This window comes from Scyliorhinus canicula, chromosome 10 (assembly GCF_902713615.1).
Source record: "Scyliorhinus canicula chromosome 10, sScyCan1.1, whole genome shotgun sequence".
Taxonomy (NCBI): Eukaryota; Metazoa; Chordata; class Chondrichthyes; order Carcharhiniformes; family Scyliorhinidae; genus Scyliorhinus; species Scyliorhinus canicula.
The window spans coordinates 135,107,562-135,131,710 of NC_052155.1; positions in this window are offsets into that span (position 1 = coordinate 135,107,562).

The window sequence follows — 24,149 nt, forward strand, 5'->3', positions numbered from 1 at the left end:
CTTACCCTACCCACCCTACAGATTCACTCATTCATCCTTCGCCCATTCACACTGGATATTCAAACTTACCTTGTGGCAGATAGTGCGGTAAAAAGGGGAGTTTATCTTCTGATGATTCTCTGCGCTGCTCTCTCCATGCATTCCTGTGCTGAGTGAGTTATTCTGCACTGTGGATTGGACGTCTGGCCTTTTTAAACATACATGGGTAAGTGGGTAGATTTCTGTCTGACCAGCCTTTGTTTGCAGTGGTTCGGACTCCGATTAGAAGATTTGGGCCAATGGCAAATGTTGCCCAACATCAAAGTTTCTGCATTGTTGTCTACTCTCCATAGGCATTGTGCTTTTCCAGATTTCCGCCTGTGTTGACCTATAATATCTCCAGCATCAATTTGTAGAAGATATTTCCACTTTAGTTTATTTGGAGACTTGGGCGGCGAGATGGCAGATGGAGTTTAATTCGGACAAATGTGAGTTGATACATTTTGGAAGGTCTAATACAGGTTGGGAATATAAAGTGAATGGTAGAACCCTCAAGGGTATTGACAGTCAGAGAGATCTTGGTGTACAGGCCACAGGTCACTGAAAGTGACAACACAGGTGGAGAAGGTAGTCAAGAAGGCATACAGCATGCTTGCCTTCATTGGCCGGGGCATCGAGTATAAGAATTGGCAAGTCATGTTGCAGCTGTATAGAACCTTAGTTAGGCCACACTTGGAGTATAGTCTTCACATCTGGTCGCCATACTACCAAAAGGATGTGGAGGCTTTAGAGAGGGTGCAGAAGAGATTTACCAGGATGTTGCCTGGTATGGAGGGCATTAGGTATGAGGAGAGGTTGAATAAACTCGGTTTGTTCTCACTGGAACGAAGATGGTTGAGGGGTGATGTGATAGAAGTCTACAAAATTATGAGGAGCATAGACAGAGTGGATAGTCAGAGACTTTTTCCCAGGGTAGTAGGGTCAATTACTAGGGGGCATAGGTTTAAGGTGCGAGGGGCCAGGTTTAGAGGAGATGTGCGAGGCAAGTTTTTGACACAGAAGGTAGTGGGTGCCTGGAACTCGCTGCCGGAGGAGATGGTGGAAGCAGGAACGATAGTGACGTTTAAGGGACATCTTGACAAATACATGAATAGGATGGGAATAGAGAGATACAGACCCCGGAAGTATAGAAGATTTTAGTTTAGACGGGCAGCATGGTCGGCACAGGTTTGGAGGACCAAAGGGCCTGTTCTTGTGCTGTACTTTTCTTTGTTCTTTGTTCTGTGTTCTTAATTGTTTCTGCTCTGGAGATCTGGAGTTTATTTCATGGTTTGGTCTTCAAATATAAAGGCACTGTGTCAGTCATTTGATCTGTGGAAATATTTTGCCCGACCATGGTATGCATATATACATTGACATAATCCTGCTATTTCCACTTTTAATTACTGACTTCTTGTTCATACTCGTTTCTGTCAGCCCAACATTTAATGCAGGCCTCTTTGACAACTTCCATTTTACACTTGTACGTTGTTGCTCCTACCTTACTGAAATATTCATGTCTTCATTTTTGCCCTTCTTTGAAGTATTGCAACTTCTTTTCACTTCTGTCCAAGTCTTTATCGTGGTTCACACAGAGTTCACCTTCTCAGTTAACTACTCCTATGCTTGCCTCATCTAGAAACCTATCACAAAAGCCATGAGGGCTTGAGGGGCCTACATGTAATATGTGTTTTTCGCTTAACATTCAAATATATTTTGCAGCAGTTTGTAGTCCGCAACTGGATTAACAAACTCTCCAATATTTGTACAATTTAAGTGACCTGTTATCTGTCATTATCCCAGGATTAGCCCCATGGGCCAATGCTCAGAAAACATATTTTCAAAATCATTTTTTCCTAGATTTTCATTTGATGCAATGTCATTATTCCATTTTAAAATACACAGGAATGCAGCCCCCGAAGTGCATAGCATGGAGAGTGTGAGAGCATTCAGCAACCAGGTTTACTGTAAGTACTGGTGCCATCTATTGGTGATCTCCTCTGAGAACATTGATTCATCAAAGTTCAACAGTCTATCGAATAGCTGGAATTTAGTACCGTACAAATGTATTGCCGGATTCAATTCTCTTGCTCGAAAAAAATTATACATTCCAAAACATAATAAATTAGGATATTATGTAAGAATAGTGGTGATGGTACTAGACCAGCATTCCGTGAGTCAGGCGTCTCAACGTGGCATATTGTGAAATTAACTTCAATGAAACTGGTAATTTGTAGGTTGAGAGCAGCAAAATGACCCCCGCCTAATTGTAATAAATCCAAATGGTTTGATGAGAACCATCGCCCAGTTAGACTGGTATGTGAACCCAGTTCCATATTATGAAGTTGATTCTTAATCCTCTTCGGGAAAGCAAGAAAGACAAATAAACACCATTTTGCCAAAGTTGCCCGCATCCTGAGAATAAATAAATGACTAGCTTTTATGGGTGGCATTCATGATTTCCATATCTCTTTTACTGGGGATATAAATCTCACTGTCAGGACGAATGGTGCAGCAATCATTATTAATGTCTTTGTTAGTGTAAGTAAAATACTAAGATGCAATGAATTACCTCTGCCATCTCTGCACTTTAGCTGTCTGTTCTTTTTCAGTGCTTAACTTTCAGGCCTTTTACACATATGTAAGAAATATGAGAATGACTAGAGCGAGGGTCCGATCAAGGACAGTAGCGGGAGATTGTGTATTGAGTCTGAATAGATAGGAAAGGTCTTGAACAAATACTTTTCTTCAGTATTTACAAACGAGAGGGGCCATATTGTTGGAGAGGACAGTGTGAGACAGACTGGTAAGCTCGAGGAGATACTTGTTAGGAAGGAAGATGTGTTGGGCATTTTGAAAAACTTGAGGATAGACAAGTCCCCCGGACCTGACGGGATATATCCAAGGATGCTATGGGAAGCAAGAAATGAAATTGCAGAGCCATTGGCAATGATTGTTTCATCCTCACTGTCAACAGGGGTGGTACCAGGGGATTGGAGAGTGGCGAATGTCGTGCCCCTGTTCAAAAAAGGGAATAGGGATAACCCTGGGAATTACAGGCCAGTTCGTCTTACTTCGGTGGTAGGCAAAATAATGGAAAGGGTTCTGAGCATCTGGAAAAAAACTACTTGATTAGGGATAGTCAGCATGGATTTGTGAGGGGTAGGTCTTGCTTTACAAGTCTTATTGAATTCTTTGAGGAGGTGACCAAGCATGTGGATGAAGGTAAATCAGTGGATGTAGTGTACATGGATTTTAGTAAGGCATTTGATAAGGTTCCCCATGCAGAAAGTAAGGAGGCATGGAATAGTGGGAAATTTGGCTAACTAATAGAAGTCAGAGAGTGGTGGTGGATGGCAAATATTCAGCCTGGAGCCCAGTTACCAGTGGCGTACCGCAGAGATCAGTTCTGGGTTCTCTGCTGTTTGTGATTTTCATTAATGACATGGATGAGGGAGTTGAAGGGTGGGTCAGTAAATTTGCAGATGATACGAAGATTGGTGGAGTTGTGGATAGTGAGGAGGGCATTTGTCGGCTGCAAAGAGACATAGATAGGATGCAGAGTTGGGCTGAGAAGTGGCAGATGGAGTTTAACCCTGACAAAGGGGCAGCACGGTAGCATAGTGGTTAGCATCAATGCTTCACAGCTCCAGGGTCCCAGGTTCGATTCCCGGCTGGGTCACTGTCTGTGCGGAGTCTGCACGTCCTCCCCGTGTCTGCGTGGGTTTCCTCCGGGTGCTCCGGTTTCCTCCCACAGTCCAAAGATGTGCGGGTTAGGTGGATTGGCCATGCTAAATTGCCCGTAGTGTCCTAAAAAGTAAGGTTAAGGGGGAGTTGTTGGGTTACGGGTACAGGGTGGATATGTGAGTTTGAGTAGGGTGATCATTGCTCGGCACAACATCGAGGGCCGAAGGGCCTGTTCTGTGCTGTACTGTTCGAAATTCTAAAAGTGTGAAGTTGTCCATTTTTGAAGGACAAATATGAACGCGGAATACAGGGTTAACGGTAGGGTCCTTGGCAATGTGGAGGAGCAGAGAGATCTTGGGGTCTATGTTCATAGATCTTTGAAAGTTTCCACTCAAGTGGATAGAGCTGTGAAGAAGGCTAGTGTTCATTAGCAGAGGGATTGAATTTAAGAGCCGTGAGGTGATGCAGCTGTACAAAACCTTGGTAAGGCCACATTTGGAGTACTGTGCGCAGTTATGGTCACCTCATTTTAGGAAGAATGTGGTAGCTTTGGCAAGGTGCAAAGGAGATTTACCAGGATGTTGCCTGGAATGGAGAGTAGGTCTTACGAGGAAAGGTTGAGGGTGCTAGGCCTTTTCTCATTAGAACGGAGAAGGATGAGGGGCGACTTGAAAGAGGTTTAGAAGATGATCGGGGAATAGATAAAGTAGACAGTCAGAGACTTTTTCCCCGGGTGGAACAAACCATTACAAGGGGACATAAATTTAAGGTGAATGGTGGAAGATATAGGGGGGATGTCAGAGGTAGGTTCTTTACCCAGAGAGTAGTGGGGGCATGGAATGCACAGCCTGTGGAAGTAGTTGAGTCGGAAACATTAGGGACCTTCAAGCAGCTATTGGATCGGTAAATGCATTATGGTAGAATAATGGAATGTAGATTAATTTGTTCTTAAGGGCAGCACGGTAGCATTGTGGATAGCACAATTGCTTCACAGCTCCAGGGTCCCAGGTTCGATTCCCGGCTTGGGTCACTGTCTGTGCGGAGTCTGCACATCCTCCCCGTGTGTGCGTGGGTTTCCTCTGGGTGCTCCGGTTTCCTCCCACAGTCCAAAGATGTGCAGGTTAGGTGGATTGGCCATGATAAATTGCCCTTAGTGTCCAAAATTGCCCTTAGTGTTGGGTGGGGTTACTGGGTTATGGGGATAGGGTGGAGGTGTTGACCTCGGGTGGGGTACTCCTTCCGGGAGCCGGTGCAGACTCGATGGGCCGGGTGGCCTCCTTCTGCACTGTAAATTCTATGATAATCTATTATTAATCTAGGACAAAGGTTCGGCACAACATCGTGGGCCGAAGGGCCTGTTCTGTGCTGTATTTTTCTATGTTCTATGTCCTATGTTCTATTAACCAAGGGCCAGAGGTCCGTGGTTTATCCCCGTGAACTACTCGCAACAAACTATTTTTCGATATTAAGAGTTGAATTTCCACCTGCATATGGGACAGGTATGAAGGCAGGCAGGGGCAAATATTTTTACCATTGACCTGCTTGTCAGTATGGAAGCACCATAAGAACAAAAGGAATAAGAGTAGCTCATTTGGCCTACAGGTCTCTGCCATTCAAAAATTCATGGCCGATCTGACTTTCCTGCCTGCCCCGAATAACCCTTGACTCCTTTCTAGATCAAAAATCTGCCTCACTCAGCCTGGAATATATGCAATAAGCTAGCCTCCATTGCTCGCTGGGGAAGAGAAGACCAAAGACTAAAAACCCTGTGAGAGAACAAAATATCCTCGGGTGAAATTCTCTGTCATGATGCCGTAATCTTAAACCGCATTCGGAGGGAGAATCGGGCATCCAGCCAAAATCGAGCTCCGTGCCTAGCGCCGATTCGGGTGCCATGTTCCGGTCCCTTGCTGTTGGCGAAAGCGAGGTTTCGGCCGGGCATGCAAAACCTGCGTTTTCATGCACTTAAATGTGATTAGTGGGTTTCACCTAGTATGCACTAGGCTTCCACGATGCTCTGCCCCTCTCAGGCAGTAGTCACATGGGCGTGGTTTACGACAGGTATTTACAGATGGGGACTGGGTGTCATGGATACTGAGGGAGGGAGAGAAGGTAAGCAAAGTTTGAAAACAATGTTTAAAATGGTACCACTTGCTGGGGGGTGGTTAGCAGGGGAGGGGGAGTAGCTAGTAGTGACCCATTGACAGGTATGTGGGTTTGGTGTCTCCCCCTTGGGTTTGGGCCCGTTCCCTCAGGAGTCCCTACCTCCATCGGATGTGTACCTCGTTTCCGCCGCCAGCGGCAGTGGTCGGAGCATCGTGATCGGGTCAACGCCTTATTCTCTGTACCATTGGGAAATGTGATCAAGGCATTCCGGGACGGAGAATCCAGCCCTAAGTCTCACTCATGGCTAGCACTCGTTTATTTATATTTGAGCTTTCAATTTAATCATCTTGTACAGCTGCTGCAAGCATTCAGATAAAGACCTTTTCATTCAGTCTTTTTACAATGATTCCCTGTTCAGATCTAATTTGCTGGCGCAATCTTCCGTTGGAATGCACTATCCCTACCTCTCACTCTGGTTTTATTACCCATGTTGCTTTGCTGCATTATTCCCTTGCCTTTTCTCTTTAATTTTACAAATATATCTTCACATGAACACTCTCCCCACTGTGTTGTTCATTGTGTCTTAATAAAGCTCGAAGTCTTAAAGTTGAAGTAGATGCTTTATTGTAAGTTCGTTCTCTCTTCAGTGCTTAACTTAAAGTTACATCGATGCTGCTTGTCTATGCCTAGCTACCAGTTCCCGTTCTGTGAAGTGTGCCCTGACTTCCTGTTCCTCTGTATTTATATCTCTCCTGTGCTCCCTCTAGTGCTTGCTCAGTTGTATTGCATCTACACAGATATACAATCACCACACCCACCAGACCAATTAGTTTTTGACGTCGCTACAGAGGTGACGATCGTCACAACGGTATTGCCCTTATTTTTGCCGGTACTGCCCACAGCCTTAATCTAAAGTGCCAAACTTAAGGGGCGGGGTCGGAGAATCACCGGGGGGGGGCATTAATTCCGTGGCACCGCTCCAACACTGGGCCGCCGATTCTCCGGCACCTGTCGTGGGCCACTCAATGTGGCCGCCCCGGCGAACCTCCGCTCTCGACGGGCCGAAAGCCCCACGAGTCCCATCGGCGTCGTTCGTGTGTTGTCCTACCCGGTGAGAACTTGCCATTCTGGCTGCGAGGGCCGTCCTGCAGGGGCCGTCCTGGGGGGGGGGGGGGGGGGGGGGGGGGGGGGGATCTGACTCCGGGGGGGTGCCTCCACGTTGGCCAGGCTACCGATCGGCCGGTGGGCTAATTCCGGGGGGGAGAGCGGGGGGGGCCTATGTTCCTCCGCGCCGGGCCCCTGTAGAGCTTCACCATGTTGCCCAGGGGCCGGAGCGGAGACGGTAACCCACGTGCCTGCGCGGACCCGTGCCGGCCATGGCCAGCATGCGCAGACGCGCGCCATCCGTGCTGGCACCCATATTGGCAGCTGGAGCTGCGTGAAGCGCTCCAGTGCTGTGCTGGCCTCCTGTGCGGCGCAGGATCGGTACCACCGATCGCAGGCCTGGCGAACGTGGAGGCCCCCCGAAGTCAGAGCCCCCATCCCCCATCAGGACAGGCCCCACAGGACGGTGGCCAGATGACGTCTTCATAAAACGCTCCGGTATTTACGACAGTGTCAACATTTAGCCCCATTATCGGAGAATACCGCCCAAGAAGTGTGACTGCCTCCTTGGACAAAGTGTTCGGGGAACTTTCGCCCTCCCTGATGCATTCTAGTATCCAAAACTCAGACTGCAGCTCATCAGCATAGTTCCTCGAGCTGCAGTTACTAATTGCAGATGTGGTTGCCATGGATTACACCTGTGCGCCCCACTCCCACATGCTGTAGCCGCAACACTTCATCTGTTCAGCCAACTTTATTTTTGTTTATTTAACTAATTAGGTTTCAAGTACAGAAATATCACTCAACAATTATTGTAGTTATATTAATAGTTCAACAGTTTTATTGCCTCTGTGTAGTGTTCTTGTTGGATGGCCTGATTTATATTACAAGAACATTGTAGCGAAAGCTATAAGTGATTTATTAACATTAACTGTGGGTCAAGTATATACAAAACAACAAATGAGTAACAGAGCAGAATATGCACAAACCACTATCTCCCCCAGCTCCCTAGTCAGTCTGAGGTCACCTGACTCTAACATTTACTTATATACTAATGAGACTCCTAGTGGTCAGTTGGTGAATTGCAACACAACCATGATATCACAACACCCTGTACCAGATCAACCTATTTCCCAGTAAATTAATGCCTCTCTGTCTGCTCAGGTGCCATTTTCTAGATTTAAACTTGTAATAGTTACAGAGCGGGCACCTCAAAATACCCCCCAACTCTTACCTGACTGCAGGGTAAGGCTCTTTCAGGCTCTTTCTGAGCTGAAGTGCCTCCTTTTCTCCTCCAGTTTCAAGAGCCTGTCTCCTCTTAATCTTAACTGGATGGCATGCTCACACTTTGTTAACTACTGTGCCACCATAAATGCAGGTTTCTGACCCTTATTTGATTCTACTGGGTTCTGAAGCTAAATTATATTCCTGCCCATATTGTCAATTTGAAGTTGACGAATGCTCATCACAAGATAACTCATTTATATTGTGTCCAAATTGCCAATGATTAATTATTTCAAGTAGTTGGAGTGGCCAGCATCACTGAACAGAGTATTAAGACTGACCTGGTCACTTCAGACTTGTATTCTCTAACCTTCTGGAATTTGATTTGCTGAAAATACAGCAGAGGGCTTCATTTTTCAGTCACAAAGGTAAATTCTAATGATGATATAAGGGGTAAAAAGGATTTTTTTAAAAAGTAACTTACGATTTTAGGAATAAAGCAGAAATAGGGTTGAACGGAAAATATAAATTCAAAAAATAAAATTTAAAGTAGAAATGATTAAAATTTTAAACAGCGATACTCTGGAGAAGGATATAAACTGAGGGAGTAAAGCGATGAGCTACAATGTTTTTACCATTATCCTAAAACCAGTCTTTGTATCTCAATATTTTAAATTATAATATTCATAAATTGTTCAGCATCATAATAAAGCACTGATATCTTTAAAAAGTGGTTGACCCAGGAGCAGAATCATTTGGTGCTGCCAGCTAGCTAAGGGTTTACTGTAATCCCATTCATCACTACCAGCGTAATAGAAAATGACCTTACGACTAACATTCGTATTATTCATTGGCAAGTCGGAAGGACTTACATAATTTTAACTTCAAAAAGTATATTTTAGATACTTGATTGAAAGCAACCTGCAAAATCTTCCACACAGCACACAGTCCCATTACACTACACGTCTCAGCATAATTATCATAAGCCACAAAACATGTAGATTTTGCATTTGGATGGCCTGTGTCCAGTAGTTAAAGTAGTTAAACGCGAGGCAATTACTAATCCTTTTGTGCTATGTTCTGATCAGGGTCTCCTTGATTCAGCAATTCTGTCACTCCATAAAATATCTGGCCTTTCCTGGAAAGGTGATGGTATGAATAGTTCCCTCATAAATAGGCCTAGAGATTTGGCTGCACAATATGATTTTTTGAGTACTAAAAATTCTTCAAAGCCTCCAATACAGCAGGCAGGAAATGCATGCTCATTACAAATATGAAGAACACTGTCAACCACATTTGAATGCCAAAAAGTTGACATGCTGTGCCCATGCCTGACTAGCAGTTAGATGCATAGCATAAGCAAATAATAGGCCCATTACCTTTTTGAGGCCCTCAATGGAAGTCTGTTCTGCCCTGTACACCAGTTGCACTCAGGATCCAGGATGCTACAATTTGGTTAAGTTGTTAGAATATACTTACCTGAATAAGAAATCAGGAAGCGTAAAGGTACTCCTTTTGGCCTTACATTCAAAGAACGTGCTGCCAGGTACTACTTCCCCACTAAACACTTTCCAGTAATCTTCCCCCAATTGTAGCTACCTCCTGTCCAACAATCTATACTCTCATACTGACCATTGCTATTTAATTGCCCATCATCCCTCCATTACTTCATCCACTGTTGCAATCTGACCTGATGTCCCCAGTTCTTTGTTATTGCACTTCCCAAGTTGAGCTTATCCCTCCCTTATCTGAGGGCGCGTGTGCAACAATCTTCATCACACTGTGCTAGCAAATGTCCTCTTGCTCCCTATGAATTGCTGGTTCAATGAAAAAGGGAGCCAAGACTCAATATCAAGGGCCTCTTGGCCTCATCATTAAATTTAGGCTCCTGTGTCCTCGACGAGCCTTAAATGGGAGCATCTAAATTTCTGGGCATTCATTTTGAAGTCTATCTAGAAACTGGGGATGAACGGTAAGTCAGCTTCACTCCAGGATCCTTTGCCAAATTATTAAAATAATTCATCTTCTTAATCGTTGATACTGAGATACCCAGGGTAAAATTTTATTTTATTGTTCCAGTATGTCAACGTTTTGTTCAGTTTTGCAAACCTTTTGGAACTTGTTTGGATAGGAAATTGCAGCCACTTAATCTCCATTCTTTATAAATGCCTGGCACTTATTGGAGTGATGATATGTTTTCCAGCTCCAGAGTCAAATTAAATATACAAATAATGGGAAATAAAGATTTATGGACAAAATCTCGGATCACTACTTTCAACATCCTCTTGAATCTCAATAACTCAGGTAATCATTTATCAAAACCAAATTTATTTTAATGTATATTTTTTGTTGCCTCAGATCAAGTTTCCCTGAAGTAAAAACATGAGAAATAGGAAAAGTAATAGACCTTACTGTTCCATCGTTCAATATGATCATGGCTGATCTTTGGCCTCAACCTCACTTGCCCACACATTCTCAAAATTCCTTGATTTTCTGAGACCAAAACACTCGGTGGGATTCTCTGCGGCGGGATTCCCTGTTTTGCCGGCGCCCGGGGGTTTCCCGACAGCGTGGGGCTGCAACACAATGGGGAACCCCATTGACAGGCCGGTGTAATGGAGAATCCTGCGGGCGTGTCGGGGCTGAAATGTGGCATGGCGGGGCGGAGAATCCAGCCCACTGTCTTAACCTTAAATATATTCAATGATGGAAAATCAACAACACTCTACGATAGAGAATTCCAAAGGTTCCCAACCCTTAGAGTGAATAAAGATCGCTTGATCTCTGTCATACAATCATACTGTTATTAGTTTTAGATTACAGAGATTCCTACACCTTCTGGCTGTGACTGCAGCTATCCAGCTCTGAAAATGAAACTAAAACACACCCTGCAGCAAACAGCCTAAAACAAAAGTAAAAAGCTGACAGACAGCCCATCTCCACCCACTCTCTGACATCATGACAGTAGTAAACACCCATTTCTTAAAGGTACTCTCACTACAGTTATTTATATACGCACCCATTTATAAACACCCATTTCTTAAAGGTACTCTCACTACAGATATTTATATACACACCCATTTATAAGCACCCATTTCTTAAAGGTACTCTCACATGAGCAGCACTCTCACATGAGTAGCATTGTAGTTAGCACAATGTCTTCACAGTTCCAAGGTCCCAGGTTCGATTCCCGGCTTGGATCACTGTCTATGCAGAGTCTACACGTTGTCCCCGTGTGTGCGTGGGTTTCCTCCGGGTGCTCCAGTTTCCTCCCACAATCCAAAGATGTGCAGGTTTGGTGGACTGGCCATGCTAAATTGCCCTTAATGTCCAAAATTCACTGTAGTGTTGGGCGGATTTGCTGGGTTATGGGGATAGGGTGGAGGTGTAGGCTAGGGTAGGGTGCTCTAGGGTACCGGTGCAGATTCTATGGACCGAATGTCCTCCTTCTGCACTGTAAATTCTCTGAAATTCTGTGACACTCTACAGTTTTATTCCAAGTGCCCTTTGTAGTGAGGGTTTTAAAGAATCTTTCCAGTGACAGCTTTATCTATTGCTTTTCTCTTCTCACGGTAGAGTTCCCCATAACTGCTGATTGCATTTTTAATGCCTCTGTTCATTCTTAACCTATGGTCTCTGTCAGGGTCATCGTCATCAAAGATGGTCATTGCCTCTTCCAAGGTTTTCCAAGGCATCACCAAGTGATTTTGAGCTACATTTTTTTGTTAATTGTTCTTTTTGTTCATCAGCCTTGCACCTCCTCCACAGCCCTCTGTTGTTCCATTTCTTTCAGGTCCTCGATAGAAAATGCCTCTACATGGGAGACTAGCAACTCCACAGCTCCCTCAGTATGTATTTGATCCAATCCAACTGGTTAGCCCTTTTTTACAATTGTTACTTGGATTTCTTTTCTCAACTGGCTCGACATAGTCTTTGGCTCTCACACAATCTGACCCCAACTTCCTCCAGACACCATTAATATTGGATGAGGTAATAATTTCCAGCTACACAGATGGTATAAAAGGTGCTACTGGTGTTATGATTCTTCCAAAATTCCTTTAGGGGAGGAATATCATCAATGTCAATTTCCCTGATGAACTGTCAAAACGTTCTTGCGTGATAATAGGCCCTGAATGTTGCAGGTTCCTCAGGATTTATGGAGCAAAGAATTGCGGTGCTGTTAGGTGATAGGAAGATCACTTTGGCATTGTTACTGAGGTCATGAGAAAGCACAGGCTGTCTTGGAGCATTGTCCAATAAGGAAAATGCTTTGTCAGCAAGATTATTTACTGAACAGTAATCCTTGAAAGCTGGACAAAAGTAAGATGTGAATGAATACCCCAAATTCCATGCTTTACCCCAACATTCATGTTTGTCATTCATATATTTGGTAGCTTGCACCCACTGAATGTTTGGGAATGTACACAAGCATTAGTTTCCTTTAAAATCCTGTGCAGCATCTCCACCAAGCAGTAGAGTCAGATGATCCTTCATTGTTTTAAAGCCTGCCGCTCTTTTCTTCTTTGAGAAGTATGTCCTGGAGGATATTACTGGATATGTCCTGGAGGATGCCCCCCCTAGGGGCAGCATGGTAGCATGGTGGTTAGCATAAATGCTTCACAGCTCCAGGGTCCCAGGTTCGATTCCCGGCTGGGTCACTGTCTGTGTGGAGTCTGCACGTCCTCCCCATGTGTGCGTGGGTTTCCTCCGGGTGCTCCGGTTTCCTCCCACAGTCCAAAGATGTGCGGGTTAGGTGGATTGGCCATGCTAAATTGCCCGTAGTGTCCTAAAAAAGTAAGGTTAAGGGGGGGTTGTTGGGTTACGGGTATAGGGTGGATACGTGAGTTTGAGTGGGGTGATCATTGCTCGGCACAACATTGAGGGCCGAAGGTCCTGTTCTGTGCTGTACTGTTCTATGTTCTATGTTCTATATTCTTTTCCATAATAATGCAAGTTGGCATTTTTTTTTAATACAGTGTGAACCACCCATGAAGTTTTCTGACCAAACTTTCACCCTACAGTTAGGAAAGCAAAGGAGTTTTAAGGAACTTATATTTGTATTGATAAACATTAAAAATAAGGCCTAGTTTTAAGTGGGAGTAATTTAATGTATCTGTGCATGGAAGGGAAAACTTAGATTCAAGCTGAACAAAGGTATATGTGGGGATTGGTTACGTTTTAATTGTGGTTCTATTGTGCATATAGAGGGCTATGATGTGAAGAATAACAAAATACCTAGGCATGTGGGGGTTGCTAACCAACTGGTGTTCTGTAAGGTATGTAATCTTTTAGGTTTTAGTTGGAGATTGGTAGTAAGGGAGAAGGCAGTTCCATAGCTCCACTAGAAGCAGTTTGGTTTTAGAAGGATAAAGAGGGAATATCCCTCCCAACTTTGCCAGACAAAATATCATGCTATAGAGTAATGGTTAAGAAAACATATACCAAAAATATGCTAGCTAAGGAAACTAAACAAATTAAGATAAGTGTCCAAGAAATCTAGAGTTCAGTGAAGGGAGACCAAGGTATGGTTCACAAGAATTCAAGGAAGAATAAACAAAGTGTTCTGAGTTAAAGAGACAATTGCAGTCATCAGATTTCAAGTGGGACAGCAGCCTTAAAAGTTAAATCAAAAGTCTAATGCCATTTTAATACAATCTGGGAATCGAGAATTAAAGCAATTGTTAATGGTTTGCATATCAGTCAAGACAAAAAAATTCTAAAAGGGTTTGTGTAAAATCCTTTGCTGCTTATAAAAGCCCTTTGCTGCTTATTATGGGCTACCTTCTCCTGCAGGGGCAAAGGGAGGGTTTTGTGAGCTTGATAAATCTGGAGTGCCTTCAGCAGGTGGCATGTGTGACCCGCTCTGACAGCTGCTGCCACTGCCTCCCAGGCGGTATTGTTGACCATGCTGCTGGTCCTCTGACACCCTCGGGGAAACAGGATGTCCCTTCTCGCATCCACAGCGTCAAAAAGCCTGGCCAGGTCGGCATCACCGTACTGAAGAGCAGGTCTGTGCTCTCCCATGCTGTGTGTTGAATGGGTGTGAGAAGTAAGGGAGTGTTTAAAAGCAACTTTCACTTGTTAGCGGCAAGGCTCGGAGACGTGAGTTTGGCAAGACAGCCAGTCACGGCGAGACGCTCATGGGAGCTCATTTCTGGCACTAGGTGGCCGAGGACTCGCCAATGCACCATTGAGAAACACACTGCCAATCACACCCAAATTGACACACAGAAATGTTTCCATTAACTCGCTCATTGTATTTCAGATTAAGGTGTACTTTGTAATTCGTGTTGATCCTAAAACCTGTGTGTAATTGTTAAACTGAGGGATGGGGCGAGGGTGGGCGGGGGGGGAGTGAAGAAGTATTGTATCTGTTAAGTATTATTAAGCTGAGGGGAGGCGAGGGCATAGTTGTATGGCAACTGGACTAGAAATCCTGCCAGGGCAGATGGTGGAATTTGAAATCGATAAAAAAATTTGGAAAAAAAGTCGAATACAGTAACGACTCTGAAACCATTGTCGATTGTTGTACAAACCCATCTGGTTCATTAATGCTCTTCAGAGAAGGAAATCTGCTTTCCTTACCCTGCTTGGCCGACATGTGACTCCAGACCCAGGGAAAAGTGGTTGACTCTTAATTGTCCCCTCAAGGGAAATTAGGGATGAGTAATAAATGCTGCACAGCCTGCAGTGCCCACATCCCATGAACGAATAAAACAAAAACCATAATTCAACATTTTCATGTATAATAATGTTTGTTTCTTATTATCAAAATTAATTAGTGGTACTGTAACTGTTGGTCCGCATTTTATTAAAAAAAGTAAAAGTTCTGTTCTCTTGAGCCAGGGTTCCATTCTGGGTTCTTCCCATCCAGATATAACATCAACTGGGATAGTCTTTCCAAAGACCATTGCACAAACATCTCGGGCTAGATTCTCCGTAGCCCGACGCCAAAATCGGGATCAGCGGAGAATGGATTCAGACACCAGAATCGGTCCCTGCCGCTGGTTTCACGCCAGTCCGCCAGCACTGCCCCCTCCAAATGGGAATCATCATGCGTGCACCATAACAACGCCGTTGGCGCATCATTGGCCGGCCCACCCGCAATGCTCTGCCTCCAATGGGGCGCGTTCCCGATGGTGTATGACACGTGTGGCTCCAGCGGTTGGAAAGTTGGCGTGCCGGCTGCGAACAGTTTCCAGCACCGCCACACTTGTCCGAGATCCGCACCGCTGGCCGGGGAGTCTTCTGCTACGGATAGGGGGGACTGGTGGAAGGTGGCCAGGAGGTGGGCTGTTGGGTCGCGGTTGGCGGGTTAGGGTTCGAGCACGACCGGTGCTATGTTTTACGGCGCGACCAGTGCAGGTTCGCGACCCGGTCATTCTCCAGCTGTTTTCGATTTGCGGGAGTTTCACGTGGCGCCGGTGCTAGCTCCTCACCGGTACTGGAATTGATGAAGGGTTCGCGCTGATTATCCTGTCATGAACCTCCCGGGGTTCTCCGTTCGCGCCACCACTTAGCCTCAGAAATGGAGAATCCAGCCCCTCGTCTTCCCTTGAATAAGCATTAAACTAAAGTTTGCTGAGTTTGATGTTCAATCCAAATGGTTGGCAGTGTTTGCATTACATGGCCATCATAATTATTGCTACTTAATCTAACATCAGCCAGATGAGTTGTCAGCTTACCAAACTCCTATTTTATCAGTAGTTTTAATCATTGTTCTTACTGGTGTTGCTAGCAAGTCAAGAGCTCTCACAATCTCCATTGCATATTCACTTGCATCAGAGCATTTGTAATATCTCATTTCACTTCACGTGCAGCTTGTTTTCGCTGTCTTTTCTCAGCAAAAGCATTTCATAATCACTGGCTATGTCTTGGCTCATTCAGAAATGATTTAATGGGTAAAAGTAATGAATAATTCCACAACTTTTCATGACAACCAAAGTGGCAAGAGGCGATAACTTGTTTTCACAGTATAGCATGGCACACACTCTTAAGTCATTTTGATATTTTGTATATTTCGGTCAATCCGTGTGGCCTTTGTTTCTTCTTAATATGCCTGATCTTTGTACTTGTGTTAAATGTAGCTGGCTGCAAGGTGGCCGATGCCCTGAGCACAAAATTGGGTGGTAGAAACATGGGGAACGATTTTCCGCACACGTTGCACCTGGCGAACATTCCGCTATGCCGGGATAATAGTGGGAGAGCCCCGAAATAGAGCCTGCCACGGGCGCTGAACAGAGTGCAATGCTCCCAACTCACTGCATCTGATATAATCTGGTCCATGCACTTGCTGGGCGTGAACTAGATCAATTTATTTAAATATGCTTTGTCAGTTTCAAGCCGGAATCTCATGGTTCCCGGTAGTTTCCCTCCGCCTGCCTGCAGTTGAGGCTGGCTGGAATCACAACTGGGGTTGCATTCTCCATTCTGAAGACTGTGGCGCTAATAATTATACTCAAAGACGAGAGGCAAGTACAATAGAGGCTTTATTGCTGTGCGATTCTATTCCTCCATCTGCAATTGTAGACTAGGGTCTGAGTACTCACATGCATATTTATACACAAGCTCCCTGTGGGCGGAGCTAGCCGACAGGGGCTTACCGGAGGAACCTGTATTACAGGTTCAGGCATACATCCCCCTACTGCAAGTACGCATAACTACAGTGGTTATCTCACCACAAAGGCAAAGTGCTACTGCTGGAGTAGACTCACTCACTGTCTCCGCTTGTGCTAGGAGCCACACCCAGGAGCTAATCCCTCCCCTCTTCCATATAGATTTATGCATGGAGGAGAGCTTTAATCCTGGTCTCGGGCCGCCATTTTAACCTGCACAAATTCACGGCTGCGTGAAATCTGGCTTAGAGGCCTGGAGCATCACGGGGGCCTGGAGAATCAGGCTTCCAGCCCGTAAGTCGGATGAAAATGGGTGTAAATGACCCAGTTGCTCCTTCTCACCGGCGCTCATAGCTCATTGCCAACGCCAGTGGGGGACCTGTGCATCTGGGCACCTCTCTCGTTTTTAGGCTGATGCTCATTTCGCCAGCGGATCGAGAAACCTGCTACCAGCAGCAGACGGCGGGGTATCTAGCCCCTTGTCTCCAGCACCAGAGACCAGACATAATGACCACACTATGGGGATGGCGGGGGAGGGGGGCTGGGCTCGGCTGACATTGGAGGCTCAGGGTGGTTGGGAACATGGCAGGGCAGTGCCCTGAAAGGGGCGATTTGTGGCATGAGAAGGGGGCGGGGCATCTGGTGACCACATTGCGGGAATTCTCTCTGGGAGAGAGGCCGCTGGACAGGCAATTGGGCAGGGTGGGACCTGATGCTGCTGAGGGGTTGTCTGAAAGGGAAACCGATGTGGCGGGTCACAATGCCCCGATGCTAGTGATCCTTTGTGGGAAAGGTGAGTAGTGAGGGTTGATGCCGCCGATGATGGTTGAGGGGAACGATCACTGAAGTCCTGATGCTTGGAATGTTGTGGGGGGGGGGGGGTCCTTTACTGTCATGCTGAGATTGGGCCCACCCAGTAAAAATGCCACCCCGATCTCTGCGAAGCCAGGCTTGCTGACATGTTTAGGATCCAGTCCTCTCAGTGTTGATGCAAAATCCGCCCTCTCCAAAAGAATTTCTAAGTGTGGGTGGATTCCGATCTGAATTGCATTCATTCACCCAGTGTTTCTGTTTCACATGTAGAAATTCTTTGGGAAAGATTCCCCCCCCGCCATGGAATGGGATATTGGGATGAAGGGAGAAGAATTCAGACTGAAGACTTCAATGCTGGGATTTGTATGGAAACAAGGATAAACACACACACAGACAAAGACATGTTAGGACATGTCACTGGTGTGGTGGTTAACCAATATCTACAGAAACTGACCTGGACAATGGCCTTTCAAGTGTATGTGAATGACTTTCTTCCTGCCTTACCAAGATACAGAAACCACATCCATTGTAGAAAGATAATGGGGAAACCCCTTGCTGAGAGCAGGAAATGGCCACCTTTGCATGTCCTGGATGTGGTTGATAACCCTATCTGATGACTCAAGTTAGACATTACCTTATGTGCTGAGAGAACAGGGGCAGAAAGAGATAAAAAGCCATAACCCTCAAGGACATCGCTGCTGCAGCCAAGAAATGTGACTTGGTCAGTCAACCAATGGCAGTGCGACCACACGGGAATGAGGTGTCCATACTAAGCAACTGGTGTTTTAAGTATGTACTATTGCATAATGGGTTAATAAAGGTTTTTCACATAAATGAAAATGTGCATCCATAGTTTGTTTGTGTCATTGATAGAAAAATATGGGTTAAGGACCTTAGAGGGTAGTGAGGCCCTAGTTTAAGAGACTTGCTACTTCACCCATCTGTACTCTAGAACATAAAGAGTGCTTAACTTGCAGATTTTAACAGAACCACTGGAGACCAAACAACGCAACCTGGGTCCAGTCTGGGCTGCTTCTGATGTGTGTGAGGCTCATAATTGGCGCCCAAGATTACCTACTTGTGTTTTGTGGCAGTGGAAGCAGCTCACCATTGGCTGGGTTTTCCTGTTATTTGCACCCACTACCGGTGAGGAGTCACCACCGGTGGGAGCAGAAGATCCCGCTGGGAAGCTGGTCAGAAAATCATGGCCATTGTTTTTAACACCCCTGACATTTTGTTCAAAGATTTAAAGGGTCGGACTTTTCAATACCTTGACACTCCCTTTGACAGATGTTTCTGACAGTTTTGACAGGTACCTTTGACAGGTGCTACTGACAGTTGATGTTGACAACCTCTGTTAACAGTTTCAATAAGTTTGACAGCAATGTATTTACGCATATTTCACACATTTACGCCTATGTTTAACAATTCCAAAGACACCTGACCTCCCCAAAGAGCACCTGACCTCCATCAAATATGTCCTGAGACCAAATCCAAAAGATGTACCTTACCTCTTCAAAGAGGCATAATGGCTATCATAATCAATACACAAAATTCAGACCAGCTCTTAGCTGGTCTAATCTGTACACTTCGTGTTTCACACTTTCGGCCGACCAAAATCTCACTTCCGTGCAGGGAGCTGATGTTTGATATGTCCAGCTTCATCTACAAATCATGCACGTGCAAACACTGCCCGACCTAATCCTGTCCCCTGTGAGATTACGAATATTGTGTTCACTGCGGGACTTCTGATTTCTGAGCCCATCCACCATTTTGCTATGACGGAGAGGTTCTGCGTTGTGCTGAAATTCTAGACTGGAGACATTTTCAGAGGGTCCTGGGGAGCAGGGGAATTGCCCATCAGAAGTTCAAATTTTCAAGGTAATTTCCACGGAGACTTTGTGTTAAATTTTCTGAAGGGTTCCATAGTGCATATTGCAGGCTACACCCAATGATGTGGACACCGGAGGATCTGGACCATTATGCCTTCCCTGCCATGACTTTCTTACCTTATTTACTTTTTGAATACTTCACTAAGTTAGAAACTCCTTCGCTGAAGTAGTGATAAGTCACAGTCTCCTCGCTTGGAGACAAAATGGCTCAGCAACCATTAGAGGTAACTAAAAGAATAAAAAGCAGCAAGTTCTCCCTCTGTATCAAATGCCCAATTTAGCAGTACATTTCCAACTTTGCACGAGGTTCATGAAACCCCCTTTTTTCTGTTCACTTCCATCATTGAATCCTTCTAATCATTCATACATCCAGGGCGGGATTCTCCAATAATGGGTGTATGTCCCCACGCCAGTGTCAAAACATGGGCTTTCTGGAAAGTCCAGAGTGATTCTCCAATATGCAGGGGGCTAGCAGGGCCCAGGAGTGCTCCTCGCAGCTCTGGCCGTGATATGGCAGACTCATACCGCGGGCCATGATGGACGAAGCAGGTCCCCCAAGATTGCACACGCCCACGGATTGATGCTGCCTGATCACTTTCCTGGCCGTCTGTGACGCGTGTGTTGTTCCTCGTGTCTTAATAAAGCTCGCAGTCTCAAGTGTGGAGAAGATGCTTTATTGTGGGTTCGTTCAGTTTCCAGAGCTCGACCTAGAACTACCTTCCAGTGCTAACTACCAGCTTTGCTTGCTGTGTCCTGCTTACCAGCCCGCCTGCTGTGAAGAGTGTCCTCCACTTCCTGTCCTGATCTATTTATATGGCTCTCCCGTGCTCCCTCTAGTGGTCGCTCAGTTGTGTTGCATCTGGTTAACTTGTGATCACCACATCCCCCTTTTTCTCTTAACATATTTTCTGAACATCGTTAAAGAAAATTGTACATCCTGTCCCAGTGTATTTATAGCTCTCCCGCTCGTGTTTGCTCTGTTGTTTTGTATCTGGTCAATCTACGATCACCACATCCCCCTTTTTCTCATTACATAGTTTCTGTACATCATTAAAGAAATTTTATACAAAACAGTAACTTATGATATGCGTATCTATACAAGTGATGATGCTATTGCCTTAGTTAACAAAGCCAATGTATTTATATGTCCAATCTTAATAAAAACATTTATGAGTCCAAACTTGATGAATTTGTTCAGAGCTTTTTTTTTTTGTTCCTGTGAGCGTGTTGGACTTTCATAGTCCGCTCTTTCTTCTTGTTCCTGTGAGCTTGGTAGACTTTCATAGTCTGCTTGCGGTTGCTCAGGTACAGTGGGTTTACCTTCATGGTCTTGTTCATGCTTGGTGTCCGCCCGGGAGTGTTTGCTTGCATCCCTGTTGGCGTCTTTCATCACTCGCACTGTGGAGCCTGTCATCGCTCGCTCCGTGGAGTCTTCCTGTGCTCTCTGTGTGGTGTCGTCTTCGTCTTGGGTATTGCTGTCATCCAATGTATCGACGAGCTGCCATGGCATCATGGTGTTGGATTCATCTACCATGAGTAGAGTCGTGTTGAGCTTTGCAACGGTATCGCCGATGCTGTGATCAGCATGTCCAAATAACTCCTCCATGTCTGAGTAGTATTCTTTGAAACCCATTTCATCTTCGTTGGCTTCTTCTACCACGAGTTGATTCGTGTTGAACTTTGCGACCGTGTCGCTGATGCTGTGATAAGCATATCCGACTGACTCAGCTGTGTCTGAGTAGTATTCTCCGAAAACCAAATCATCCTGGTTGGATTCTTCTACCACGAGTTGATTCGTGTTGAACTTTGCGACCGTGTCGCTGATGCTGTGATAAGCATATCCGACTGACTCAGCCATGTCTGAGTAGTATTCTTTGAAAAACAAATCATCTTGGTTGGATTCATCTACCACGAGTTGGTTCGTGTTGTGCTTTGCGACCGTGTCGCTGATGCTGTGATAAGCATATCCGACTGACTCAGTCAGGTCTGAGAGGTAATCGTCGAAAAACAAATCATCTTTTGTTGTTTCGGAATTCTTTTTGTTCGCTTCACTGTGTGTGGTGAAGGCAGCTTTTTCCAAGGTTTTGTGCAAGTTGTTTTTCACTGTTGGTTTAAGTTCAGGCGTTTTTCTGTGTTCTGAGGCAAGAGAATTTGGTTTTACCACTTTAAGTGTCTTGGTTTCAATTTTCGGGCATTTCCCTTTTAAGTGGGCGTGGTCAGGATTCTCAGACGTCATGACGTCACGCGTAGGAACGACTTGCACATGCGCAAATCGGCTTTCTTTCCTTGTGCGGTTCGGTGTCCATTGCGCATGCGCGGCTTGCGCATGCGCATGACGGTCCGCGACGAAGACTTTTTTTGACTGCGCATGCGCGGCTTGCGCATGCGCATAACGATCGGCGCCGCGATCTTTTGTAAACTGCGCATGCGCGACTTCCGGTTCCGGCGCATGCGCGACTTCCGGTTCCGGCGCATGCGCGACTTCCGGTTCCGGCGCATGCGCAGACGCGATTTGTAGTTCTTTGCTTACCAGAGACTGCAAAATGTGCTCCGACGCGGATTTCAGCGTTTTTTCTTTCTAAAAGTTGTAAGTTACCTTTTCTTTCCGATCTGGACTGGATTTCAGCGTTTTGGCTTTGTGAGAAATTCTTTTTATTTCTTCTTTTTGATCTGTACTTTTCATTCGCGATTTCTTGCTCTTTTCGTGATTTTCTAAGTTTTGCATCACTCAGTCTCTGTGCAGTTTGGACTCTGAGTATGTCTTGCTGTTCAAATTTCTTACAGTACTCTTCAAATTTGTTTAGTAACGTTTGTAAGCTGTTTTTGTCTTCACCTTTTGAGTATTTAAATCCATTATAAACTTTCCTAGCTTCATGTCCTTCGATGAGGATTGCTATTTTAATTTCGTCTGAGGCTGCTGCGGCATCATATGCTATGATACCGAAATCGAACATTTGTTTAAACCTTTCCCAGACACTTCTTACTTTTCCAGTCGTGTCCAGGTGAAGTGGGTATCCAAGGCACATCCTCTCATCAGCAATGTCTTCCCAAGTCGAATGTCCAGCAGGAGATCTCCATGCCATTCTTGGTTGAGATTTCCATGCCATTTTTTTTTGTTTTCTGTATCTGCAGCTGAGTTGTCCTGTCATAAGCGTCTGAAATCACTCCTGGGTACCATGTGTTGTTCCTCGTGTCTTAATAAAGCTCGCAGTCTCAAGTGTGGAGAAGATGCTTTATTGTGGGTTTGTTCAGTTTCCAGAGCTCGACCTAGAACTACCTTCCAGTGCTAACTACCAGCTTTGCTTGCTGTGTCCTGCTTACCAGCCCGCCTGCTGTGAAGAGTGTCCTCCACTTCCTGTCCTGATCTATTTATATGGCTCTCCCGTGCTCCCTCTAGTGGTTGCTCAGTTGTGTTGCATCTGGTTAACTTGTGATCACCACAACGCGCGCCCCCCCCCCCCCCCCCCCACCGGTGAAGGATCCCCCTGCCCCCACCAGGGCAGCCTCAGAGTGCGTCCACAGCCGCCTCCGGCCGTTTCCGACAGGCAAAATGTGTTTAGAACCACGTCGTCGGGAACTCGGGCAGTTACCCTCGGTAAACCATGGGGGGGGGGGGGCTCTGTCAATTACCCCCTGCCCGCACCGCAGGTGATTCGCGGCAATTCTTCGGGGACCGGAGAATCGCGGGGTCGACGTCACGCCGGATATCGCTGTCACCGTCCATTCTCCGCCCCCGCGCCGATCGTGATTTTGGTGCAGAGGATCAGAGAATCCCACCCCCATTCTCCAGCTTCACCTTTCCTAAGAAATTTATGGAATGAATAGCTACTTTTACATGCTCAAGATGGTTGTCTGCAATTTGTAATGTTGGTTGCATCTTGCAGCCACTTCTGTTAATGTCATTCTATTTGTCTTTGAAAGGAGTTTATTTGCTGTACAGATTCTCCCCCTCCCGCCATTATACTGAATTATTTTACAATCATTGCTTCTCATCTCTTTGTAACAGCAGCTTTTCTAATCGTGCTACAAGTGGATGGCTTTCGTGATAATATTTTACGATGTTTGCATTGATGGATTCTCAATGTAATGGGAACACAGGTAAATTATATGATTATCAAAACATGGATTTGATTCTGCAAACTGTGCTGCCTTCCATCTCTATGTCAGACAGCTTTATGCTTCACAAACATGAAGGAAATCTCTGAGAACTGCTGAGTCAATGCTGATGGCCTGAATCCATAAATGCAGATAGTATCAGATCATGTCAAATGGAGCATGTTTAGGGTATCCTGGTTTAAGGACTGAGAGGTTTTGGGAATTATTTTAAGATGCACTGCTAATGGTTGCCCACAAGCTACATATTGCGGACATGGAATCCCATCCATTTCCAAGTGTCTTTGAGTTTCAGAGAGGAGCTGACACAGCTACAGGTCTGTACTAAATGGCTCCCTGAAGCATTGAAATCCCACGGTCCTGTTCAATCCTATTACTCTATGCCTTTCGCCCTCTCTGATAATAGGGAGTGCTATATCATAATTCCTCAGTGTAGAGAGCAGCAGAGACTGCTGCTATGCAGACATGCAGAGGATTAGGGTATCTGACATCATGTTTTGCAGCCTGGAAGATTTCAGCAGCATAGAAATTAAGTGCTAATGTGACCTATACTGTCACAGGCAATAAAGCCTGGCTG